Source organism: Stegostoma tigrinum, chromosome 19 (assembly GCF_030684315.1).
Source record: "Stegostoma tigrinum isolate sSteTig4 chromosome 19, sSteTig4.hap1, whole genome shotgun sequence".
NCBI classification, from domain to species: domain Eukaryota; kingdom Metazoa; phylum Chordata; class Chondrichthyes; order Orectolobiformes; family Stegostomatidae; genus Stegostoma; species Stegostoma tigrinum.
The window spans coordinates 39,231,165-39,248,927 of NC_081372.1; the positions used below are offsets into that span (position 1 = coordinate 39,231,165).

The 17,763-nt window shown below is 37.3% G+C and overlaps 1 protein-coding gene across 2 annotated transcripts in view; it reads right to left on the reverse strand.

Annotated features, from left to right (window-relative positions):
• spata2 (spermatogenesis associated 2) overlaps positions 1 to 17,763 on the reverse strand; it is a 157,406-nt gene that overhangs the window by 87,048 nt on the left and 52,595 nt on the right. The window contains exon 2 of one of the 2 annotated variants that reach the window (XM_048549839.2): positions 8,356 to 8,402. The exons of the other annotated variant lie outside the window; for it this stretch is intronic. The gene's annotated coding sequence lies outside the window, so the exon portion shown is untranslated. The remainder of the gene's footprint in view (positions 1 to 8,355; positions 8,403 to 17,763) is intronic. 2 annotated transcript variants of the gene reach the window in all.

Below are 17,763 nucleotides of genomic sequence, written 5' to 3' on the forward strand. Positions count from 1 at the left end.
AGGGCCTGTGCTGTGCTGTACTGTTCAATGTTCGATGTTCTATGTACTCTAAAAGTGCAATCTCTAATTTTTAAAACAGTACCTTCTAGCTCTGGACTCACCCACAAGAGTAAACAACGTTTCCACATTCACTTTTTCAGGATCGCTTAGGATCTAATGAACTTCAATCAAATCACCCCTCACTCTTCTAAATTTTCATGAAGATAAGCCCAGCCTGCCCAATCTTTGTAAAAGCCAACTCATGCATTCTGGGTATCAATCTAGAAAACCTCCTTCGAACTGATTCCTTCCTTAAAAATGATACCAAAGATACAGCTCAAGGTATCTGAAATGTGATCAGGCTAATGCCCTTTGTAAGCGAAACATAACAACCCTACTTTAACACTCAATACCTCTCATAATAAAAGATGACATTCCAATAGCTTTCTTAATCACTTGCTGTATCTGCATGCTAACCATTCATGACTCATGCACCAGAACAGCTAGATGACTTGGCACCTGGGAATTCTGCACAGTAACAAATCAGTAATTTTATTATTCATTATTTTTGACTGATGCTTTTTAATTTTTAATTTTATATGCTCCTTTCAGTAGGAATTTCAATGTCACCAGATACTGATTTTAAAAAGCCACAGGAAGGAAGGAATTGCAGCTTCTAACTTTGTTTGTAATTTATGTTCAAGTATATAATTTACAAGTGTAATTATACATTTCCCATAAATATAGGATCAATTGCAAATCATCTTTCCTTTCAGAATTGGATGTACTTTCTGAACTATGTCTGGCTCTTCCCTCAGTCCTGAAGGACTGCTATATTGGATTTGAAACTCTAGCGTTGCCCATTTAATGTTGTCAGTCTTGATAGGTTTCTTCCATAAATATTTATTCCTTTATTCTAATATTATGGCCACAATGTTATGCTAAGGAATTCGTAGCAGGAAAGCTATGACATCAAAATTTGAACTGAAAATTTGAAGGGAGTTAGGTTTCAGAGAGTGGAACCTGGCTTGATCCTGTCCACTTCCGCATTTCCTGAATTGGGACAAAAGAGAGAGTGAACTGGGTGTCCTTCTTCAGTGAAACTGACAGGTTGGAAAGTCTTCAAACTGTGAAACTGAACAGCAGAAGCCATGCCCAGCTAAGAAGCTATTGCTGACAGCACTTTCACTGCATGAAAATCTGTTTAGATACAATTTGACTCAATTTGATGGTTTGGAATCTCTCCCACAATGTCCTTAATAGAGGTTTAAACCTATTTATTTAAAATGAGTTAAACACCTGTACTCAGATAGTGTCCAGCGTATTTTAAGACAAATGTAATAGGCACTGATATACTAGTATCTCTCAACATTATTTTAGGCTGACATGCTTTGAAATTCATAAACTATTACTTTCTGTTTAAATACCATATAAAATAAAAGGCTCAGGGACGAAAAAATTCCCTTTTGTCATTTGTGGAAAAACAATTCAGCTCTTCACTTTCTTCCATTTCTTTCTTTGCTAGCCTATATATAAAAAAATTATACACAGGGATTTAGAAGAAGGGGATTATGCATGTGGGATCAGGGTTAGTTTGTGCAATCTAATCCTCACGGAACTCCTAATCCTCCTGAACAACACTAATCTTGGTTATGAGTGCAGATGTGCCTACTTTGAGCTCATTTCATCCTTCTGCATTGTCTTTATCATCTAAAATTAATTTAATTTCTTTTTCCTCTAAAGACAGAAACCTAACCATTAAACTACACTGGCCCTTATCTTTTTTTTGACCAATGATATTTTAAATTGTAAATATAGATCACAATTGGATTTTCACAGATTGTATCACTGTTCAATTAAATCTTATAAAATGTGTACAAATTTCCTACAAAAGTCTAAAGGTCTCTCCCAGTAGTTCGATCAACAAATGCAGCATGTAGTGTGGTCCTCAGCCAGACAATTTAGCAAATTCTGTAAGGATCCCTAAGTTGTGCTGAGCCAGCTGGGCTCAAACAGGGTGGCTATTGGCCATTTAAGTTCACACAGCCATGTTTCCATTGCATACTTCTATCCAGTGTCTCCTGCAATTGTGCTTTTGTGGATGATGAGTGACATCCTAGTTGTTATGCCCCACACTTGACATTATTTACTTTTGAGTACAGGCATTGAACAGAATACCAATGTTGCTGATACTTGTGATTTTATACTGAAGAGGAGGGGAAGAGAAAATCCAGAAAATAAAAATGATTAGATTAATATTGAGTTCTTACTTTACTATTCTGCAACACTTCAGTATAGCATCTATGTCTTGAGAATGTCTGCTTGTTACAAAATGCGTGTAGATGAGAAGAATATTTTTGTCAATTTACCATGATAATTAATTTGCTAAAGTCTAAAACATGTTTTCTTCACTGTGTAAAGTTAAATGAAGACTTGTTTGCTATACTATCATTGATAACCACCTTTGTAAGTTTTTAAAATCAATTTTACAGAGTAGGATACATTTTAGGTATCAGTTAGAAATTTAAATCAGAAATTGATCTTAAGTATGACTTCATAGAATTGAATTCGGTAAAATATCCCTTTGGTTTCAGTTACATGTCAATTGTGTATCAGCTGCAAACCATCTCACTGCTGTTGTTTACAGTTTAGCTCTGTGTTTGGAAATTCAAACTGAATGGAAGGCACATAAATCTAAAATTTGGCATCAGAGCAAACTTGGAGAAGCTTGACCCACAAAAGGAAATAACCTCTTTTAAAGCAAGGGCACACTGCCTTAAAAATGCATTCATACTAAAAACAGATTGCATGCTATACTTAACTCTTTGGGTTACATGCATTTTGCAATGTTTTAGAAACATAGAAATGCAAAATAATTAATGCACAAGGAGACCCTTTATGTCTGTGCCAGTCCTAATCCTATTCAGTCCAATGCATCCAAATCTCATTTTTCAGTTATTGGTTCTTAGTCCTGTAGAATACAGTACTTCAAGCAGATTTCCATGTCACTTTTAAAAAATGCAATGAGATTCTATGCCTGTGTCCTTTGAATGCAGTGTATTAAAATCACCCACGGGCTCTGGGTGAAACCATTTCTTCCCCCTACCTCCCTTGAATCTTTCTGCCAATTACTTCACATTTACATAAAGTAGTGGTTAACCTCTCTTTGGAGGGAAATAGGTCCATCCTATCTAGGCATCATATAATTCTATGCAGCCTCCTCTGTTCCAAAGAAAACAAGCTGGGCTTATTCAATTCTTCTACAAAGCTAAAATTTTCAATTCCTGGCACTGTCTCTGTAAATCTCCTCTGTACTCTCTCTAGAGTGATTACATTCTTCCTGTAATACAGCGACCAGAAATGTACACAGTAAACCAGCTAACTAATGTGTTATATAGTTCCAGCATAACTTCCTTTCTCTTATATTCTGTGCTTCGGTTATTAAAAGAATGTATCATCAATGACTTCTTAACCACCTTATCCCTCTTAACCATCTTATCCACCAAATTCCATTATCTCTGAACATGTACTTCAAGGTATTTATGTTCCGCTAACTTTCAGTATGCTGCCATTTATTGTTATCGCTTACTTTGTTTGCCCTCTTGAAATGCATTACCCTACATTTCATCACACTGAATGTCATTTGCTGCTTTTCTGCACACCTGATCAGTCGATTCATATCTTTCTGCAGTCTGCAGCCTTCTTCCTCACTAGTAATCATACAAACAATCTTCCCTATAAAACAGATGTTGACTAGATTAGAGATAATGGGAACTGCAGATGCTGGAGAATCCAAGACAATAAAGTGCGGGGCTGGATGAACACAGCAGGCCAAGCAGCATCTTCGGAGCACAAAAGCTGACGTTTCGGGCCTAGACCTGGGTTTTTGTTATGTCGAGTAGATTAGGCTTGTACTCATTGGAAAATGAGGACTAAGTGGCAACGTTATTGTAGCTTAGAAGGTCCTTAGCGGACTTGACAGGGAAGATGTGAAAATGTTGTCTCATGTTGTGGAAGAGCCAGGGATAAAAGAGCATTTTAAAGAAGTATAAGACAAACAAAAATGCATTTAATTAATAATTAAACCATAAAATTAAATAAAAATTATAGTAACTAATCATTTAGTGAATACATCCCATAGCTAGTAAAACCCAAATATATCTTGCATGACTTAGCCCTCATTTCCAGAATTTCACAGTAATTATTCATTTTTGGAGTTAAGTAACAGTCAAATAATCATTAATGCTCTTGTTATGCAATTACAAATCAAATCTCCAATATTATTTATTTCAGTGATCGCTTTTTTTGTAGATATATTTGACATCTTTTATGTGCATTTCCCCATCATGTTTTAATTTTTGGATTCTGTTAGCAACTACATTTCTTAGCTAAAGGACAGTGTGTTCTACATGGAAAAAATGTTCAATTAATTTGATTAATCTTGTTCCATGAGTGGTCGAAAGTAGAGAGAAACCTCTAGAGTCAATATTTCCTTCCATACAGAGTCCAGCTGAGAACTCATTAAGCTTACCCAAGTCAGGTAAATAGTTTTAAATGGCTGGCAGTCTTGGGACATTAAATTGTCAGTTGTTAAAGTCAAATACCTGTTACTTGAATTATAGAATTGTGTGCTTTCAGATCTGTAAATAATTTGTCATCTTTCTATTTGATTCAGAGGTCATATTAAGTACTTATTACTATTATAACAACAGAACTGTTCTCTGACAAAACATGATGGCGTGGAACAATGATACTGAAGCAATGGGCAACAACTAATCAGCCAGGCAATTGTCTCACCATCCTATCTTTGCAGGAGCAAACAGCAGAGGACTGTGAATGCCACTGAGATGGAAAATTAAACAGTGAATCATCATCCATATGTAAATTTTCAATCAGCACTGACAAAAGCATCGGAGAAATTATCCACATTTCTGGCTGGAGAATGATAGGTGGTTTTATTAGATTTTCAAATACAGTATACAATACGCAATGCATTTTCATTCTTTTCCAACATGCCAACCAATTCCCCCTAATGTAAATTATAAATTGTTATCATCCTGAACAAATATGTGGTCAGGAATCACACTGCTACAATTCATTTCTCTATGAAACTAAAGGACTGATTTTCTAAATGCGTGTTTTTATAGAAATCCACTGGGATCACAGGTTGGGATATTTGCAGAAACTCTCCTCACAATAATTCATTCATTGATTTTAATATAGGAAGATCATGTGGAGTGTGAGTGCAGATGTAGGAAGCTGGGCAGTCAGTTTCAAAATTAAGGCCCTTGATTTGACCCTAAATACTTCATAAACTTGTCATTTTCATTCTGGGCTCCAGGGATGCCTGGGAGTTTGTAGAAGCTTTCAATAGTTTTTAAAGAACTAAATTGGCTCAATACAAGTTTGTGAAACTGAGAAATAAAATATTTCTATTTTTAAACTGCTTCAATAACAATAAATTACATGTAAATTTTCTACATTATGACAATTCTAACGTCCCAAATAGTAATTCACCTGCTCTGAAGTGGTTTGGGATGTCAGATGGATCATCATGATGGCATAATAGTTACACAAGATTTTCCCTTTTTTTAAAATTGAGAAGTGCTTTCACGCACAACTGAATACATTTTTTTTACCACCTTCAAAGCACCTGTGTAACTTTTTATGTGTTATCCACCACCACTAAATCTCCTGTTTTTGCAATTAATAACTAACAAACATGCATATCCTATCAAGTTTCACAAGACTTTCCTTTATCATTGCCAATGATAAGCCCAACTAACATCAATAAGCAACAACTCTCTGGGTTGAGTGGAAAACATTTGATAGAGATTCAACATGTCAATCATACACCTCAAGTATTTAGTTTTTGGAGATGATTGGAAAGAATTATGCTTTTAAAGACTGAGCTTACATTTTAAATAACGGAATTATGTCTGGAAGAGACATATCCATAGTGTTTAATTATGTTGAAATATCTGCTCTTATGCATTGATGTATTTATTATGAATTGTTAGCTTACATATTTTAAAACTCTACGAAACTATCCTTTTTTGGCTGTTGAGACATTAATCATTGATTGGATAAAATATCATTCAATTATTTATGAGCATCAGTTTCAAACACCATAAGAAGCACACAATTTGCATTAAGAAGGCAGGTCCACTTCACTTATATCTTTCACTAAAACTCTGTTTTCTTAAGGAAATTAAAATACTTTACATACGACAGTTTTATATTGCACCATAATACAGTGTGTTTTGCTTCCAACATTGTATGTGCACTCAATGTTACAATGCTTATGGTATTTCCTGTAACATAGGAACTAGATGTAGTATTGAATAATCCAAGGAAATATTTATTCCGGCTCACTCTTACATGCAAACATTAATTGACAAGCACTTCAGTGTCTGGGTAAGTATTAGACTATTTGGTTACAAAGAACAAAGCTTCTAACAGCACGTCACGCTTCAAATGGCCTAAACTAAAATGGAGTTTCAGACCTTTATACTCTCAAGTCACATTTTACCAGAGAGTGATCATATCACAAACATGCTTTTGAAAGATGTACTGATGTACTACTGTGAAATAAGTCACAACATGGGACATGTGATTGCTAATTTATTTGAAAAATGGGTTATTTGGAAAATGGGCCCTACAACCAAAAGTTAGAATAAAGGTTTAGTTATTACTTTTCACACTAGCCTTATTCAATATGCACATACCTGCGATGTGCACAATTCTTTTCACAGCCTGACTTCGGCTTTAAAACAATTTTTCAATCACTCCTAACATGACTCCAATTAAAGGCATGCATTTCTTAGTTGTTAAAGAGAAAACTCCATGTTGATATAATGCATTTGCACTAAGAATATAAAAGGGATTAGAGTTACTCAAGAGGTAAAGCTGATCATTGAAATAATCATGCTGCATTTTGAAGACAATTAACACATAGTAGATTCCTTTTGTGTGAAAGTTTTACTTGTTTTGTTTCTTAGTAAATTATATGATATAGTTTAATCACTTTTATGTTATTTAAAATGCAATTAAAATTCCAGCATCCACAGTGTTCTGATATTCAATTGGTGATTTGGACAGCCTTCAGCAACTCCTAGACACTTCTCACTTTCAGATAAGGAACAATATCCTGCCCATAGTGTTGGTGATAAAATTACATTCTAGAGGAAGGTATCAGAAAGGGACTGCTGTCCAACTACTGGTGCTTAGATTTAAAGACTGACCAAGGGAGGCTGAGTACTTTATATTGACTTCCTAGGCCACACATAGAGTGTGAAAAATCCTTCCCCCAAAATTGCCAACTTTCAATTTAATTGCCACAGAAAATGCAACTGGGACTAACAGTAGTCATAACACATAATCAAAGTGAGCTTTATCCTAATTTACTGCAACTACTTACAGTACTCCACCCTCTTTCACTTTGGGTAAGATCCCACACTGAGCGTATACATGCCAAAGCATGTTCATAAACTCCACATTGCTATGTTCTGTTTCGTGATTTCCCTATATTGTATACACTACACCTTAGTTGTGTTAGCAAAAACATGATTTCCACTTCAGCTCTTGTTAAGCCCATTTCCAGACCTCATAAAATATCTTAAAGAATAATTGCTGTTGAGGTCTCTCTTTCCGCAGTCTTTATTCTCTTCCCCTTCTCTGTAGGTGTCCAGTTCTGTCTTCCTGTTCCAAAGCACAGCAGTACTCCTCTGTGACTCAATCACAGGCATGTTTTGCACTGGGCAAGCTAGATGAAGTGTTATTTCTGTCAAGCTAGGCGTCACTGGCTTTTAATACAACTGTCTTCAAAAAAATCTACAGGATCACAGGCAAGATGGCAATGTTAGCAGTTCTAATATGGGAATAGGTAATATGGGTGTGCTTGAAAAATGATCAGCCAATAAAGCTGAAGTTTTAGTGATTAGTGAGAATAGCAATTTGAAAAACAATTATTTATCCTACATTGTTTAAATCTAGTGAAAAACATTTTGTTTATGTTCAAGCTGTAAGGGATTTTAAAGAAGATATTTACAGCTAAATCTATGTAAGGCATTTGGATATAGTTGATGAAGGCTGCATGCTACTGCATTTACCTTATCGGCTTATTTCACATAACCACTTGCAACTTAACTATTGCAAGTTAACTCAGCCACATCAGGGGCTATGTTAACTGGTATGGTATGGACCATCATTGACTTGAAACATTAATTCTGTTTCTTTTCATAAATGCTGCTTGACCTGTTGATCAATATTTCACACAATGCAGTATGTTTGATTTTATCAATTTTTTCACAGAAACACAAAGATTGAAGCATAAAATGACATTTTAATCAGAATAACCTCCAATCATCTCATTACCTTTTTTGTGGTTGAGCCTGTTTGTGGAAATTCATTGCAACAGTCATCTGGAAATAAGTTGAGGGACAAACCTTTGTAACTGGAATAGTTAATAACACAGTGTGGACATACAACATTTCCTCCTTAACTGTAAGTGTGTATTTCCAAATTAATGAAATGGGAAATAGAAAAAAATAAGCATTTTCTTAATGTTCATTTGCTTTAAAAGTAGCTGGTTACAAGATATTATTTCAAAAAAATACTCTTAAAAATATGCAAAATCATCGTCAACAATGTTTATTTATAACACTGATTTTAATGCAATAAAATGTTCAAAATATATCACAACAATAAAATAGAACAAAGTCTGATAATGCTGTATGGGGATATCAGAGAACTAAGACCCTAAAGGTTGGTCACTGAGGTAAGTTCATTGGAACGTTTTCAATGAAGATTTCAAGCTGGACAGGTAGAAGACACAAAGTGACCTCCAATGATTATGGCACAGAGGTTGAAGGCAAGGCTCCCAATGTAGGGGCAATTAAAGTTGGGAATGCTCAAGAGGCCAGAATTCGATGGCTGCAGATATCTTGGAGAATTATGAGGCTGGATGATATCACAGAGGGGTGATGCAATAGAGGGATTTGAAAATACGTAATCTTAAAATCATGGTGTTGCTCGATCACTTAGCAGATAGGTGATGGGTGAATGGGACTTGGTGTAAGGACATTGTCAACTGAATTTTGGATGTCATTTGAAAAGGGTAGAATAAGTGAAATCAATCAGAATTGCTTTGGAATAGTGGAGTCCAGAGGTAACAAAGTCATGGGTAAATGCTTCAGCAGGAGATAAGCTGAGTTATAGAGTCACAGGGGCATTCTTTGGTCCAACCAGTCCATGCCAACCATGTTCCCAAACTCAGTTAGTCCCACCTGCTGGCATTTGGCCTATGTCCGTCCAAACTTTTCCTATTCATGAACTTATCCAAATGTTTTTTAAATGTTGTAATTGTACCTGCATCCATCACTTTCTCTGGCAGTTCATTCCACACATGAACCACTCTCTGTGTAAAAAAAAACGCCCCTCATGTCCTTTTTAAATCTTTCTCCTCTCAACTTAAAAATATGCACCCTCATTTTGAACTCCCCCACCCGAGGAAAAGTCAGATTATTTTACGGCAGTGGTAATAGGCAGTTTAGTGAGAACTCAGATGTAAATCCTAAAGCTCCTCTTACATTGAAATATGGGAACAAGCATTGCAAATAGTTCGATTTAATCTTAAGTCATTGTTTATAAGAGGGCTAGAGCTATTAAAAAGGAATACAGTTTGGAGCAGGTACCAAAGACAACAGTGTGAGCCTTCCCAATATTTACTTGGATGAGATCGCTCACGCACCACTGTGTAATTTAACAAGGGAAGAAAGAATCAAGAGAGGTGGTGGTGAGGTAAGTTAGGTGTCATAATGCATGTAGGAACTACTGTTGTGCTTTCAGATATTGTTACAGAGGGTCAACTTGTAGATCAGAAATAAGAAAGATCAAATACAAATCCTTGGGAGACAATAGAGATGATATTATGGGAGCAGAAGGTTAAAACATGCTAGTGCTTTTATGACTAGATGATTAGATGGACAAAAATAGGAGAGTGTAGTCCTATCCAGATAGATGATGATGGAGAGATATTGAAGAGGCTGATATAGTCAAGTGTGTCAAAGATTGAAGGCAGATTTAGAAGAACAGAAAGGGATGGGTTACTTTTGTGACCATCACATGAGATGCCATTTGTGATTTTCTTCTGATTGTGGTTTTGATGATGTAACAGATATGGAAACCTGATTGGATGGTTACAAATATGAAGGTCCAAGAAAGGATACACCATTGACAGGTGGAAATTTGCATAAGGGTCTGGAGATAAAGTCAGTAATGGGGTACAGTTTGCAAGTGGGGTTAAGGATTTTATTTTGAGGGGAGAGGTGATAAAATCAGATTCAAAGAAGAGAAAGACAACAACTAAAGAGGAAGAATTGTTAACAATATTACTCACTACAGGGCCAGGAGGGGAAGATGGGTGGTCAGCAGTTTCGTGGGAATAGTTTGAAAGAACAGGAGATTGTTCTCATGCACGAGAGGAACTTGAAGAGGCCATAAAGGATAATGGTGGGAAATAAAGCAAGTTTCAAGTTCTGAGATGGGGCAGTATAGGGAGCTTTAGGTTGGTTAGAGGTAGGTTGTAAGCCATCAGTACCGCAAGATTATCTCAATAAATGAGAGCGAAGAAATGAGAAATGGGTTTAAAAAAACAGCTTGCAGTGTAAACAAAAAGAAGCCTGGGTAATCTTCAATTCCAGGATTTTCTTGGAATGGTGAACAATTTTATCACACAACCAGTGGATCCAACAGTATTTTTTTTCTTTATTCATTATCAGGATGTGACATCCCTGGCTAGGCATCATTTATATATTTCCAACAATCAACAATGGATTCATGGTCATCATTAGATTCTTAATTCCAGATAATTTATTAAATTCAAATTCCACAATGTACCTTGGCAGGATTTGAACTTAGGTCCCCAGACCATCATCTGGGTGTGTGGGTTAACAGTCCAGTGATAATACCACTTGGCCGTCACCTCCCCAGATATGTGATCAGGCCAGATCCAGTGACTGATGACTTAACTAATTGTCTGCCATACCCTTTTATCTCTGTGTCCTTCGAAATAAGGGAGTTCAGCTGATTTTTATAGATGTACCATAGAAAGCACCCTATCTGGATGCTTCACAGCTTAGTATGGCAACCGTTCTGCCCAAGACCGCAAGAAATTACAGAATTGTGAACACAGTTCAGTCTATCATGAAAACCAGCCTTCTATCCACTGACTCAGTCTACACATCCCTCTGCCTTGAGAAAACAGCCAACGTAATCAAAGATCACTCCCACCCTGGTTATACTCTCTTCCACCCTCTTCCATCTGGCAGAAGATACAAAAATTTGAAAACAGATATCAACAGATTTAAGAACAGCTTCTTCCCCACTGTTATCAGACTTATAATTGGACTCCTCATATATTAGTTGATCTTTCTCTGCACCTTGTCTGTAGCTATAGCACCATACTCTGCAATCTGTTCCATTATCCTGATATTCTTATGTAAGGTATGATTTGTCTAGTTAGCATGCAATCCAATAATTTCCACTGTACCTTGGAACAAGTGACAATAAAAATCAAATCAAAGAGAGATGCACCAGGAGAACAGCCAGAATGAGACATAGAGTAAAGATTTTTATTATGAACAATAGCATCAAAGGTGCTAATGAGATCGATGCTGAGCAAGTCAGTATCCAAAATTTGTTGTGGCAAACTGAGCCAAAGTCTTGAAAATTGGGATTTTGACAAAGCACTTGTAATTTTTTATTATTATTCATTCATGAGATGTGGCATTACTGGCTGGACCAGCATTTATTTTGTATCCCTAGTTGCCCTTGAGAAAGTGGCAATGAGCTGCCTTCTTGAATTGCTGCAGTCCTCCTGCTATAGGTCGACTCATAATGCTGTTATGGAAGGAATTCCAAGTTTTTGGCTTGGTGACAGTTAAGGAATGACGACTTATTTCCAAGTCATGTTGGTGAGTGGTTTGGAGAGGAACTCCAAGTTCTAAATGAATTTGGGGATAATTTTGCCCAGTGATGCTTATGGAAGTAGGTAGGTTTGAGACGTTGTAGGGGGATATGGGTAGAGAGTGAAACACATACGAGATCAAAGAATAGCACCAAATGAGAAGGCTCCCAATACTGTGAAGAAATGAGATGGCAGGTCAAGTTGGTGATCATGTATATTGCTTGAGGATTTTACAAAGAGCGAGAGATTCAGAGAGGATAAGAGATCAGTGAACCTAAAGGAGAAGAAGATATCAGAGCTTGAACACACTAACAAATGGAAGGATTGAGTCATAAAGAAAGGTTGGATAGACTGGGGCTTTTTTCACTGGAGTGTAGGAGGTTGAACAGTGTCATAGAGGCATAGAGTCATACAAGTATGCAGCATGGAAACAGACCCTTCGGTCCAACTCGTCCGAGCTGGCCAGATAACCTAAATCAATCTAGTTACAATCTACAGGCCCATATCCCTCTAACCCTTCTTAATTATATACCTATCCAGATATCTTTTAAATGTTGCAATTGTACCAGCCTCTACCACTTCCTCAGGCAGTTCATTCCATACACACACCACCCTCTGCATGAAAAAGTTGCCCCTTAGATCCCTTTTAACTCTTTCCCCTCTCACCTAAACCTATGCCCGCTAGTTTTGGAATCCCCTACTCCTGGGAAAAGAACTTGCATGCCCCTCATGATTTCATAAACCTCAGCCTCCAAAGCCCCAGGAAAAATAGCTCCAGTCTATTCAGCCCCTCCATATAACCCTCCAACCATGCAGCATCCTTGTAAATCTTTTCTGAACCCTTTCAAGTTTCACAAACATTCTTCCGAGAGCAGGAAAATCAGAATTGAATGCAGTATTCCAATAGTGATCAAATCAATATCCTGTACAGTTGCAACATGACCTCCAAACTCTTATATTAAAATGCACTGATCAATAAAGGCAAGCATACCAAATGCCTTCTTCACCATCTTAACTACGTGTGACTCCAAGCTACTATGAACCTGCACCCCAAGGTCTCAAGGTGACCTTATAGAAGATTATAAAATAATGATGGATATAAATTGAGTTAATGGTAGTTGTCTTTTCCCTAGGATTTCAAGACCAGGAAGCATATTTTTAAGGTGAGAGGAAAGGGATTCAAAACTGACATGAGGGGCTTTCTTTTTCTAAGTAGAGGGTGGTTTGCATGTGAAATTAACTTCCTGAGGAAGTGGTGGATGTGGGTACAATTACAACAATTAAAAGACATTTGGATAAGCACATGAATAGAAAAGGTTCCGAGGGACATGGGCCAGGAGCAGCCAGGTGAGACTAGTTTAGTTTGGGAACATGGTCGGCATGGATTGGTAGGACTGAAGGGCCTGTTTCTGTGCTGTGTGACTCTATGACTTCTTTGCAAAGCTGTTTTGTGCAGAGACCGAAGGAAGAAAATAGTGAAGATGTTTTCATATCACACTTGGAAAAGCCCTTTGCCATGAAGTCCTCCTCTGATTAGATACCAGTTTCTTCATTGGAGAATAAAATTTCACAGTGATTCTGTTATATGTATTACAGGCATCAACTCAACAGTGGACTTGGGAGTAGATGCTTAAGGGGAACGAGTTTGAGTTTTCATTATACTCCTTCTTAATGACTTGAGAAGTAAGTGAGTCATAAACAAGATTACATTTCTGCTACAGGTAAAGTGAGCTTTCCATTTTCTGAACAAAGCTTATGATTAGTAAATGCGGCGAAAGGAGCCATTTGGTGACCACCTTGTGGGAACATCTGTAAAAGATTAGATTGTCACTGCTAATAAAAGAAAGAATTCAATCAACTTAGCTTGCTTAACTCCCCAAAGAGGGTTTGAACAGAAGAAGTGTTTAACTGCAAAAGACCATGACCTTAGGTAAATTTTTAACCATGTTCTGCTGTCTTTGATTTAAACAGCAGTATCCCTTTCTAAAATGTGCATTCTTGTCAATTTCACAAATTCAAACTCAGTCAACTTGAGATCTGTAAGTCTCTGGGCTGTATTTTTTATATTGTAAGTGTGTCAGAAAACCTTCAAAGAGAATGTAATAGTGACCCACTAGAAAATAGATATTGTTTACCAAGGCAAGCTTCAAAACTACAGGCCAACGAGGTCATTTAAGATACTATAAATATTTAAAGCTGTACTAACATTTTACAAAACTTACTTGCTAAACTTAGATATAGAAATTAAGAGTAGCTGTGATTTCCAGGGAGTCAAACTGATATAGATACACAATAGTCAAGGGACACAATTACAGAAATGAAATGTTCCTGACTAGTTTAAAATATCACGGAGGCATTTAACATTATAAACTCATATGTCATGTCATTCTTCCTCGGAAATTGGTTATCACTGGCAATGTTGCCATGTCTTTCTTGATTTTAGGTGTACAAATCTGATAAAACATGTATGTTTCTTTCGAGCATCCCTGCTTCTAAGTCACACATCAAATTGACAACCAAATAGCCCTTCTTTACCTGTAGTACCAATTAGTGTGGTAATTTGGAATTTGGCATTTTGCATTTGTCCTGGCGAGTGAAAGGTGAGAAGTTTCAGTAACACATCTCTAAGTAATGTTTTCAGTCACGTGTATGAACTGTTTTCAAATCTATTGGAGTCATTTGAGGAGCTAATACGAACTGTGGATGAAGGGGAACCAGTGGATAGAGTGTACTTAGATTTACAGAAGGCATTCAATAAGGTGCCAAATCAAAGACTATTGTAGAAAATAAAAGCTCATGTGTAAAAAGTAGCATACTGACATGGATAGAAGACTGGCTGGCTAGTAGGAAGAGATAAATGGTTATTTTTCATACTGGTGAGAAGTAATGAAAGGTGTAGCACACGGAATAGTGCTAGGACCTCAACTCTTTACAATTTATTTAAGTGACTTAGTTGGAAATATGAAGCCAAATTTGCCGACAACAGAAAGATAGGTAGGAAAAGTGAGTAGTGAATAGGACACAAAGAGGTCACAAAAATATATAGATTTGTTAAGTGAGTGGGCAAACAGCTGTCAAATGGAGCACAATGTAAGGAAATGTGAACTGATCCATTTTTGCTGAAAGAATAAAAAAGCGTATTACCGAAACGCTGTCAGATTGCACAACTCTGAGATAAAGATAGATCTGTGTGTCTTTGTTCATGAATCACAAATGGTTATTCAGAATTTATTCAGAAAATTAATAGTGTGTTAACATTTATTGAAAGGGGAACTGAATGCAAAAGGAAGTTATGCTTCAGTTATACAGTGCACTGATGAGACTGCATCTGTGTGCAATATTAGTCTCCTCACTCAAGGTAGGTTGTAAATGCTTTGGAAGCAATTCAGAGAAGGCTAACTAAATTAGCATCTGGGTAACAAAGTGTGGAGTTGGATGAACACAGCAGGCCAAGCAGCATCTTAGGAGCACAAAAGCTGATGTTTCGGGCCTGGACCCTTCATCAGAAAAGGGGACGGGGAGAGGGTTCTGAAATAAATAGGGAGAGAGGGGGAAGTGGATCAAAGGTGGATAGAGGTGAAGATCCCTCTTCCCATCCCCCTTTTCTGATGAAGGATCTAGGCCCGAAACATCAGCTTTTGTGCTCCTAAGATGCTGCTTGGCCTATTGTGTTCATCCAGCTCCACACTTTGTTATCTTGGATTATTCCAGCATCTGCAGTTCCCATTATCTCTAAATTAGCACCTGGAATGGGCAGGTTCTCTTATGAGGAAAGACTAGACACAATAAACTGTGCTGGAATTTAGAAGCATAAGAGTCAACTTGACTTGTATGGTTGTGAAGAGTCTTGACAGGGTAAATATAAAACGGGTGTTTCCTCTCATTTGAGAATCTACATATGGGATTACTGTTTAAAAATGGAGGGTTGCCGTTTAAAACAAAAATTAGGCAACTTTTACTTTCTGTCCTAGAATTGAGTCTTTGGAACATTCTTTCTGAAAAGGTTGTAGAAGTAGACCCTTTGAATATTTATGAGGTAAAGTTAAGTGGACTCTTAATAAACAAGAGCCTGAAAGGTTACCAGAGGTAGGTGGAAATGTGGATTTGAAATTTGATCTTAATGAACGAAGGAGACCCCAAAAAGCTTAATGGCCCACTCCTGCACTTGGTTCATATCTTCATATGTATATTTCTGTTTTTAACCAGCATGCAACAACAAAAGATATGCATCTTATCAAGCAATTCCATGTAACACAATTGTTGTCAGAAATAATGATCTGATTTCTACAGTAAACTGGTCTTCTTTACTCAGTATTCTGACATGCCTATGAGGGAATATGAAGAGAATAAGTGGCAGTTTGACAAAATATCTTGAAAGAGATGCTGGCTGTCTTTTTGGAAATGCTTATCAAGCTGCAAACTAAGAATTGTTATATTATGCTTAGGGTGTAGTGGCACAGGAAGCAGATTCTGTTGCCTAGAATGGCCTCAGGGCCTTCCCTGTGATGTGCCAAGCAGCCCATTATTCAACAAGCATGTTGGAACTCACAAAGTGTCACTTCAATTAAATTAAGTGAGTTTTCTTTGGATTAAAAATAAGAACCACACATGCTTTGCAATATAATCTTTCTGTTCCAGGGTGGAGTAACAATTTTCAAGGAAAGTCTCATAAAAAGAACTGTTTAACTTAACACTATAACCTCCTTCAATCCAACAATATTTTGAGTTTTCTACTCTTCCTCAGTCTGACCTCTTACACAACTAGAATTTTTGTGCTCTAGAGGTAGCAGCCTCTAGTGCCTAGACCTTCTTATAAACCTCTTTGCCTCTCTGTACCTTGTTGGCCTTAATGACATAAGACTTAAAACGTTAACCTTTATCAAGCATTTGGTCATCTGTTCTAGTATCTCCTTATGTAGCTTGGTGTCCATTTTGTTTGTTAACACTCTTGTGAAGTGTATTGGAGTGCTTGGTGGTGTTAAAGGTGCTTTATAAATGCAAATTGATGTTATTTATTATTGAGAATTTGGGGTCAAGGAATCAGTCTGACATGGCGTCCGGTGTATACAATTTCTTTGATGTCTGTCACATTATATTGCATCTACTTAGCTGAGGCCTGAATACTTTAGTACATTGGCGGCATTAGACTTGCAGCTGTACACAGCCATACTATAAGCAAAGCAATGAGAAAATTGGAACAAGATGTTTATACAAATAAAAAGGATGTAATTCAAATTGGGGGTGGGGTGAGACTTTAAACAGGTGGACTTGCATTTGCGGCCTGTTTTACAACACACTGACATATGGGAGATCTATGCAATATCGCCTCTTTAGTGCCCATGCCATCATCAAATTGCAGCCCTCCCCCCACCTATTCATTGAATAGCCATTTTATTCATAGGTCACTTTAAACAACCTCCCTGCATATTAGTGAAAAATAAATAGAAATGCCATTAGTCACTCAACTCAGGGCACAAATCTCAGACTCTGATCAAAAAACGCAAAGAGCTATGGATGCTGGAAATCTGAAACAAAAGTTGAAATTTCTGGAGATGCTGGAGAATCCGAGGTAACAAAGTGTGGAGCTGGATGAACACAGCAGGCCAAGCAGCATCTTAGGAGCAGAAAAGCTGACGTTTCGGGCCTAGACCCTTCATCAGAAAAGGGGGATGGGGAAGCCTCTTCTAGGGATGCCTAACCTGAAGACATTACCCTCCTCCCTCCCGACAAACCTCAGGGGATCTCTCTCCCACTGCAACCTCTCCATCCATCCCCTCCTCTATCCATCTTTGATCCGCCTCCCACTCTCTCCCTAT